Source organism: Phyllostomus hastatus, unplaced genomic scaffold, assembly GCF_019186645.2.
Source record: "Phyllostomus hastatus isolate PE091 unplaced genomic scaffold, TTU_PhHast_1.1 phas_contig_308, whole genome shotgun sequence".
NCBI lineage: Eukaryota > Metazoa > Chordata > Mammalia > Chiroptera > Phyllostomidae > Phyllostomus > Phyllostomus hastatus.
Window position 1 is genome coordinate 896040 of NW_025333848.1, and position 10634 is coordinate 906673.

A 10634-nucleotide genomic window follows, 5' to 3' on the forward strand; every position below is an offset into this window, starting at 1 on the left:
GAGAGAGAAAAGCGGGGGGCCGGAGAGAGGGAGAGAAAGGGAAAGAGAAACATTGATATGAGAGAAAAACATGGATTGGTCTCCTCCTCTATGCCTCCCAACTGGAGACTGAACCTGCAACCCTAGGTATGTGCCCTGACAGGGTATCAAACCTGCAACTTTTTGGTGCATGGGATGATGCTCCAACTGTGCTACCTGGGCAGGGCAGGTACACATTTCTTGATGGGCCTGAGAAATAAGTGATGTATTTTGTGTCAGGATTAAATCAGAAAACAGATACCACACCAATGATTTTAAGAACAAACTTAATATAAAGAATTATGTTCTGGTAAAAAGGAGTCAAATGAGGATGCCACAGGAGGCATCCTCAGCATTTGATTCCTACTAAAAGGAGTAGAGAGAACTCTAAGATATATGGGAGTTATACAGCAGTAGCAACTACAGAGTGCAGCTGTTATCTCCAGGACTGAAGAAGTGAAAACAAGAAGGTAACTTGAAAGCTTACTCTACAGACCACAGGGTAGCAATTCAGACCTTTGAAGAGGGTGTGGTTCCTGCCACAGGAACATGCAGTCTACTAATGAGTTAACAGAAAAATTGCTAGAGGGTGTGGGTTGAACTACCAGCGTGAAGCCTGTTATGGTGGCTCCTTTGGATATTTCCCTATTTTTTTTTTTGACTAATTCTTTACTTTTGGACACATAAGTGTTCCTTGTTTATCTTGTATTTTTCTTACCCTAGAGTCAGTATTTCTCAAAAGGGCTTGGGTTCTTTTAGTAGAGAATGGTGTTGGGAAACCAAGATCTGATTACAAGGTATATTTATTGCTGCTTGTGTGTCATCGCTTAAGTCCTTATCAGTAGAGTTAGGAAATCTATAAATCTTTCTCAGAGTGAGAAACCAGGCTCCTATTATGCTCAATTTACTTACACATTTGTTCACACATAAGAAAACACAGGAAGCAGTTTTTAAAACTAAGTCATACTATTGTGTAAAGCAAGCCTACTTAGAGTTCAGTATTTATGTAAAGTTCCATCTTTTTGTTGTTGAAGCAAAATGTATAAATCATAAAATGTACAACTCTTAAGTATACAGTTCAATGAATCTTGACAAATGTGTTGTAACTGTGACCACCCTGTAATCAAGATTTAGTAGATTTTCATCACCCAAGAAAACTTCCTCATGCCTATTTTGAGTCATGTCTCCTAGCCCTATAAGCAACTGTTGCTCTGAAATTTTCACCATAGATTAGTTTTGCCTATTCTGGAATTTTATATAAAATTGAAGCATATACTATGTTTGGTCTCTTTCACTCAATATAATATATGTGAGATTATCTGTGGCATATCAGTAGCAGGTTTCTTTTTGGCTGAATAATATTATATTGTATGACTATTTCACAACTTGCTTATATGTTCTTTCGATGGGCATTTGGGTTGCATCTCCATTTTCTAAGAAGCCTTACAGTTTTAGCTTTTATGCTTATGTCTATAATCAATATTGAATTAATTTTTGTATATGATTAAGTAAGGTAGTGTCATTTTTTTTTTCTGCATGGATATGTAATTCTTTCAGTAACAGTTGTTGACTTATCTTTTCAATTGTTTGCAGGTTTGTTGAAAATCAGTTGACTGTATAAATATGGCTCTATTTCTGGACTTAATTCTGTTCCATTGATCTCTTTGTTAATTATTATGCCAATAACACACTGTTTTGATTCCTCTAGTTTTATAGTAAGTCTTGAATTAAGGTGTTATAAGTCTTTCTTGTTTTTTTTCATGTTTGCTTTGGCTATTCTAGGTCCCTTGCATTTCACATATATTTTGGAATAAGCCTGCCAATTTCTATTTAAAAATCTTGCTGCAATTATAATTGAGATTAATGTGAATGTAAACATAAATGTGAGGAAAGCTTACATTTTAACAATGTTGGGATTTATAATCCATGGACAAGATATAACTCTCTATTTAAATCTTATCTAATTTCTTTCAGCCATGTTTTATATTTTTCAATAAGAGGTCTTACATGCCATTTTTACATTTACCCCCAAGTATTTATATGTTTCAATGCTTTTATAAATGAAATTGTTGTGAAAAATTTATTTTGCAAATGACCCAGAAATGACAAAAATGAGAAAATTCACAGAAAGGATGTTAAAACAGCTATTATCAACATATATCATATGTTCCAAAGATAAAAGAAAATTGAACATGATGGAGAGAATAATGCAGGCTATTTTAAATATAACCAAAATCATGCTCTTGGAATGAGAAATAACAATAATTGAAATGATACAATGAAAATACACTGGATGCAACAGTAGATGAGAAACTGTGGAAGGAAAGATCAATTTACTTGAAGACATATCATTAGAAAATATCCCAAACAAACACAAAGATGCCCTTCTTGCCCGCCAAGAAACCCCAGAACTTGTTACGTAGGGTACAATATCAAACAATATAACAAATATATGATTAAGGTTTCAGAAAGAGGGCAAAATATGTTCAAACATTTTCTAGATTTGATGAAAATATAAATTCACAGATCAAAGATGCTTAATGAATACGAATCAAAAGAAACATGAAGAAAAGTGCAGCAAGATACATTATCATTAAGCTACTGAAAAGAAGTGATAAAGAGAACATCTTGCCCTGGCCAGTGTGGCTCACTTGGTTGGAGCATCGTCCTATAAACCAACAGGTTGCTGGTTTGATTCCTAGTCAGGGCCCATACCTAAGTTGCAGGTATGATCCCCAGTTAGGACACAGATGAGAGGCAATCAATGTTTTTCTCTTTCATGTCAATGTTTGTCTTTCTCTCTCATTCCTTCCCTCCCTTCCCCTCTCTAAAATCAATAAGCATTTCCTCAGGTGATGATTAAAAGAAAAAGGACATCTTAAAAGCAACCAGAGGAAAAAAATATATAGTGGCATAAGAGGTATGTTTACTTTTTTAAAAAGATACATATAAGAGAAATAATATGGTACTTTTCTTTGACTTTCATTTAGCACAATGCTCTCTAGGTCCATCCATGATGCTGCACATGACACCATGGCTATTTCCAGATGTTGGTTTTTGTTAATAATCCTTCAGTGAACATAGGGGTGCATATATCTTTTAAATTAGTGTTGAAGCTTTTTTCTGATTGATACCCAGATATAGTAGTTCACTTTTTAATTTTTTTAGGAATCTCCATACTGTTTTCCATAGTGGTTGCACCAATTTACAATCCCACCCACAGTGTTTAAGGATTCTCTTTTCTCCACATTCTTGCCAACACTTATTTCTTGTCTTTTTGATAATAACCATTATGTGTGTGAGGTATATTTCACTGTGATTTCGATTTACATTTTCCTAATTATTAGTGATGTGTCTATTTGTGGGGAGGCTCCACCCACAGGGACCCCCCAGCTGCCATGGATGAGAATAAGTCTACCAAGACATGATCTGCTTGGGGAGGAAAGGTGGCTGATCTCTCAAAGGAGAAGGACCAAGAGCCTTTTCCTCAATGGCTTTTATTGGGTTCATTTACACAGGAATTCAGGTAAAGCTCCTTACTCATTGCCGGGAAGTAAGGATCAAATAACAAGGAACTCTGAGGGCCTACTTTGAGTCAGGGTCAGATAGCTAAAGAGCTGTAAAAAACTTTAAGGAACAAACTTACTTCTTCCTTGGACCCTTATCATTTAATTGAGAGCATTCTAAATAAAGCAGGTTTCACAGGATTTACATATTCTTTCTCAGGCCTGATCACCCGGGGAACCCGCCCTTTCTAGCACAGTGCTGCACCACCCTCTGTCATTGTTTCAGGCTTAGGTGGAGCAAGGGAAGTAAGGCAGCCAAGAGATTAGGAGATTTTCTCACAGACAATGAAGACTCAGGCTATGTCAAAGCTGAGGGGTGAGGGTCCATCACCACCCTTGGCTGTAGCCCCTAAAGTCTTTCCTTGGAGGCCTCCTACATGATCATGCCTGTCTTAGATTGTTCCCTCCTTGGGGAATTTTACCCGTCATTGGCTAACTGACCAAGCACTGGGGACCAGGCAGGGTAAAGTAAAAGGAGCAGAAGCGGTGGTCCTGCCAGGGAAGATAAGTTTTTGTCTCCTTGGTGGCTTATGGTCCAAGGTCATTCCCTCAGCCTTAGCCTTGGTGTTACAGCTTCTTGGGGGTTACAGCTTTTGATACCAGGCAGGGCAGTTCTCAACATCTATTGGCCATCTGTATGTTTGTGTTTTTTTTTTTGTTTGTTTGTTTTTTTTTTTTTTAGAAATGTCTATTCAGGTCCTCTCTCCTTTTTAAAAATTGAATTATTTGTTTTTTTTTTTTGATGTTGAGTTTTATGAGTTCCTTATATATTTTGGATATTGACCCCTTTCATATAAATCATTTATAAATACCTTCTCCCATTAGGTATGTTGTCTTTTTATTTTGTTGGTGGTTTCTTTTGCTGTGCAGAAGACTTTTAGTTTGATGTAGTTTCATTTGTTTATTCTCATATGTATAAACTTTATATTAAATTTGGGAAATATTCACCCATTACTTCTTCAAATCTTTTTCTGCTCCATTATATTTCTGGGATTTCAATAGCACTTATGTTACACTGCTTGATGTTGTCTCACAGATCACTGAGGCTCTGTCCTTTTTTTCATGTTCTTCATATCGGATAATTTCTAGCAATCTATCTTTGCATTTACTGACCTTTTATTTTTTTCTGTCCCAATTTGCTTTTAATTATATTCAGTTATTTATTTATTGATTTTAGAGATAGAGAGGAAGGGGAGAGAGATAGAGAGAGAAGAAAAGAGAGAAACATCACTTTATTGTTTTACTTATTTATGCATTCATTGGTTGATTTTTGTATGTGCCCTTACTGGGGATTGAACCTGCAACTTTGGTGTATCAGGACAATGCTCTAACCAACTGAACTACCCAGCCAGGGCTCCCATTCAGTTCTTTCTTTCTTTTTTTAAATTTTTTTTAAAGATTTATTTATTTGTTTATTTATTATAGAGGGAAGGGAGGGAGAAAGGGAGAGAGAGAGAAGCATCAATGTGCGGTTGCTGAGGGTCATGGCCTGCAACCCAGGCATGTACCCTGACTGGGAATCAAACCTGCGACACTTTGGTTTACAGCCCATGCTCAATCCACTGAGCTATGCTAGCCAGAGCGTATTCAGTTATTTCAAAGATTATGAATGTTGTTCTTTTTTGCTTTAGAATATTCAGTTGTGTTTTTAAAATAGTTTCTATTTCCCTGCATAGATTCTTCATCTCTTTTATTCATTATGTCCACATTTTCCTCTATATCTTTGAACATATCTATGTAACTATTACATATAATTATATATAAAGTCCTTGTTTGCTAATTCCACTGTCTATGTCATCTTAAATTTCTTTTCTACTTGCTGATTCTTCTCTGGATTATGACCCACATTTTCTTATTTCTTTGCATTATAGTAACTTTTTATTTCATAGTGGACATTAATATGTTACATTACAGGGAGTCTGCATTATGTTGTTTCTTTTAAATACAATTTTATTCGGGAATAATTTAAAAAGTTTTAAAGATCACAGAACATTCCTTTATATCATTCACCCCACCTACCCTAATGCTAAATAAATAATCAATACATTTGTAAAAACAGAAATAGACACTGCTACATTATTATCAACTAATTCCAGGTATTTTTTCATTTCACCAGATTTTCACTAATGTCCTTTTTCTGTTCCTGAATCTAATCCAGGATACAGTGTTGCATTTAATCTTCACATTAGTGTTCTCTGGTCTGTTATAGTTTCTCAATATATCCTTATTTTTCATGACCTTGATATATTGGAAGAGCTAGATATTAGTAGAATATCTATCAATTTGAAGTTATATAATTTTTATTCACATTTAGATTGAGGTTATTGGGTTTGGCAAAACATACTGTAGTGGTTAGCTGCCTTTCTCATGGCACGATATTGGAGGTGGATGATATCAACAAGACATCGCAGGTGGTTCACATGGTTAACCCTGTTTAGGTGGTTGTGGTTGTGTTGGCCAGGTAGCTCTGCTGCAAAGTTGCTCTTTTTCCCTGTCTATACATTATTCTTTGATAGTAAGTTGCTAAGTCTTGCCAATACTCAAGGGGAGGAGAATTAAATTGCTCATCACATAGGGTGAGTACCTGCATATATTATTTGGAATCTCTGTGAGGAAGATTTATCACTTCTCCCCTACTTATTTATTCAATCATTTCTTTCTTCTTTTTAAAGATTTTATTTATTTATTTATTTCTAGAGAGAGGGTGAGGGAGGGAGGAAGAGAGGGAGAGAAACATCAATGTGTGGTTGCCTCTCATGTGGCCCCCACCGGGGACCTGGCCCACAGCCCAGGCATGTGCCTTGACTGGGAATAAAACCAGCAACCCTCTGGATCACAGCCCATGCTCAATCCACTGAGCCATACCAGCCAGGGCTCAATCATTTATTTCAGTCAGCATGGATTCAGGGGAGTAACATTCTCACGATGGCAGAGAATCCCAGGTCTGTCCTTCCACAAAGAACAATGATTAGACAACTGTCCACTAATGAAAACAGTTCTAGAAGATCTCAGGAGTCCACTTAGGAAGCATTAGCGATGTGGTAGAGCAAAAAACCTGAGAATAACTCCATAAAAAGATAAGAAGAACAGTTTCATTTTCCCTGCATCATCCCATTCCCCACCTATATACAGTAAACTAATTTGTGACAAAAGCATCATATATATATATACAATGGGGAAAGGATGATCTCAAATAAATGATTTTGGGAAAACTGGATATCCATATGAAAAAGAACAAAATGGGGCCCTTTTAATACACCATGTACAAAAACAACTGAAAATGGATTAAAAACTTAAAAGTAAGACCTGTAAGTATAAAAGTTCTATTAGAAAATATAGGGAGAAAGCTCCTTGACATTGGTCTTGTCAATGATTTTTTGGAATGTCCACCCAAAGCACAGACAACAAAAGCAAAAATAAACAAGTGGTACTACAACAAATTAATTATTTCTGCACAGTGAAAGAAAATCAATAAAATGAATGCCACTGTAAATTGGTACAGCCTCTATGAAAGACAGTATGGATGCCCTCAAAATATTGAAAATAGAATAATCATATAGCAATTCCACTTTTGGGTATATATCCAAAGGAAATAAAATTACTACTATTTCAAAGAGGTATCCTCACTGCCATGTTCATTGCAGCATTATTGGTAGTAACCATAATATGGAAACAACCTCAGTGTCCATCAGATGATAAGTGATTAAAGAAAATGTCACATATATATGACATTTTATCAATGTGAAGGACTTAAATATAAGTTGCAACACCATAAAAGTCCTAGAGGAGAACATAGGCAGGGAAATCTCAGATATTCCACACAGCAATATTTTCACCGATATGTCCCCTAGAGCAAGGGGCATAAAGGAAAGAATAAACACATGGGACCTCATCAAAGAAAAAGCTTCTGCACAGCTAAAGAAAATATTAGTAAAATGAAAAGGGAACCAACCATATGGGAAAACATATTTGCCAATGATATCATGGACAAGGGTTAGATCTCCAAAATTTATCAAGAGCTTACATGACTCTTCTCCAGGAAGACAATCCAATTAAAAAAATGGGCAAAAAACCTGAACAGATACTTCTCCAAGGAGAACATACAGAGGGCTCAGGGACATATGAAAGGATCCTCAGCATCACTAGCCATCAAAGAGATGCAAATTAAAACAGCAATGAGATACCACTTCACACCAGTCAGAGTGGCCATCATAAACAAATCAACAAAGAACAAGTGCTGACAAGGCTGTGGAGAAAAGGAAATCCTAGTGCACTGTTGGTGGTACTGCAGACTGGTGCAGCCACTGCAGAAAACAGTATGGAATTTCCTCAGAAAACTAAAGATGCAACTGCATTTTGACCTGGCATTTCCACTGCTGGAATTATACCCTAAGAACCCTGAAACACCAATTCAAGAGAACCTATGCACCCCAATGTTCATAGCAGCACAATTTATAAAAACCAAGTATTAGAAGCAACCAAAGTACCCATTAGTAAGTGAGTAGATCAATAAACTGTGGTACATTTACACAATGGAATACTACGCAGCAGAAAGAAAAAAGGAGCTCCTACCCTTCATGACAGCATGGATGGAACTGGAGACCATTACGCTAAGTGAAATAAGCCAGGCAGTGAAAGACAAATACCATATGATCTCACCTATAAATGGAACTTAATCAACAAAACAAGCAAGCAAAATATAACCAGAGACACTGAAATAAAGAACAATCTGACAGTAACCAGAGGGGAGTGGGGATGGGGATAATTGGGGCAAAAAGGGGAAGGGTCGTTGAGGAACATGTTTAAAGGACACATGGACAAAACCAAAGGGGGTTAGAATTGAGAGTGGGAGGTGGGGCTGGGTGGGGCAGGGGGAGCGTGGTGGGAAAATGGACACAACTACACTTGAACAACAATAAAATAAGTTAAAATGTGAAAAATGTACATATATAAAATAGGAAATTATTTAGTCTCAAAAAAAAAAAAAAAGGAAATCCTGCCATTTACAACAATATATATATGAACCTGGGGAATATTATCTAAGTCAGCAGTCCCCATCCTTATTGGTACCAGGGACTGGTTTCCTCTAAGATGGTGTGGGGGCGGGGTGCAGGAGATAGAGTTCAGGGGAGCTTAGATCCCAGGCTGGGGACACTACCAGTTGGTGGCTTGGGTGGTGGGACCTCTGATCTAAGTGAAATAAACCCAATACAAATTTAAATGTGCTGAGAACATTTACATTAGCCTGCAATTAATTGGATAAAATAATTTCAGACAATGAATACACTGTTCAGTATTGACTGCTTACCCTCCTGATTGCATGCCTGGCTGGGGGCTGAGGCTCAGTGCTGCTACTACCCAGCATGACAGGAGAATATCATAATGCACATTGCCAGCCAGGAGAAAGATCAAAATTTGAGGTAAGTTTCTATTGAATGTATATTACTTTTGGACTATAGAAAAATAAAAAAAAAAGTTGAACCATCGTAAGTTAGGGATGATCTGTACAGTTTTTAGGTATCAAAAATAAGTATGAGTCAGTATGGGATCAGAATTTTTAATTCCTGGTTTATAATCCAACACTATGTTTTTGCTCTAATTATTTCATATTTGGCCTCTGGGATCTGTTTGGTTTGGTTTCTGGGCCCTTCTGATATGCCCTGATCTTTTTTTTTTTTTTTAAGATTTTTTGTTTATTTATTTTTAGAGAGGGGAAGGGAGGGAGAAAGAGAGGGAGAGAAATGTCAACGTGTGGTTGCCCTCTGTGCATCCCTTACTGGGGACCTGGCGGGCAAACCAAGTACATGTCCTGACTGGGAATCAAACTGGTAACCCTGTGTTTTGCAGGCCGGCGCTCAATCCACTGAGCCACACTAGCTGGGGTGCCCTTCTCTTTTTTTATTTATGGTTTTGAATACTTCCTTATTTTCTAGTACTAAAAAGACTAATAGATGTTTCAGGCTCATCTTGTATTTTTCCTGCCCTGACCCTAGAATTAGTCATTTTTTCAAGGAGCCCTGGTTCCTGTGTTGTCTTCCTTTTTTTTTTTTAAACCATATTAACCATTTTAAGTGTTGTGGACTGAGTATTTGTGTCCATTTCCACCCCCAAATTCATATGTTGAAGACCTACATGGACATTTAACTACAGTGTGGCTGTATTTAGAGATGGGGCCTCTAAGGAAATAATTAAAGTTAAATGAGCTCATTATGGTGGCTCCTGATCTGACAGGGTTGGTGTCCTTATAAGAGGTACCAGAGAGCTCATTCTCTCTTCATGCGCACACATGCTGCAGAAAGACCACGTGAGACCATAGGGAAGAGGTGGCTGCTGCAGGAGGGAGTTTTCACCAGCCACTTTAATATTAGACTTCCAGGTTCAGACTGTGAGAATAAATTAATGTTGTTTAAGCCACCCAGTCTGATGTGCTTTGTTATGGCAGTCTAAGCAGACTAAGACAAGTGTATTCACAGTGTTTGTGCAACAGACCTCCAGAAGTTTTCACATCTTGCAAAACTGAAACTCAATAACCATTAAACGACTCTCCATTTCTCCTTTTCTCCAGCCCCTGACAACTACCATCCTATCTTCTGTTTTTATGAATTTGACTACTTTGCATGACTCATATAGGTGGAATCAGAGACAATTTATCTTTTTGTGATTGGCCTATTTCATTTATCATGATGTCTTCAAGGTTGATCCATGTTGTAGGATATGACAAGATCTTTTTCCTCTTTAAGGCCAAATAATAAATGTTCCATTGTATGTGTAGCCCACATTTTGTTTTTGTTGTCTCCCTTTTAAGAGCATCAATACTTGTTCTTTTTTTTTGAGAATTTTTGTATGAGTTTATTTGAGCCAAACTGATGACATATACCAGGAAGTAAGATCACAAATGTTCTCAAAACTTGTTCTTACAGACAGCTAAATTACTGGTGGATCTTTTGGGTTGTCAAGCTTTGTTTTGTTTGTTTATTTTTCATTCTGGTTAGCACTGCACCACCTCTGGTCTCACTTATTTAGGTGCCAGCCCTTCAGGAGGCCCTCTTA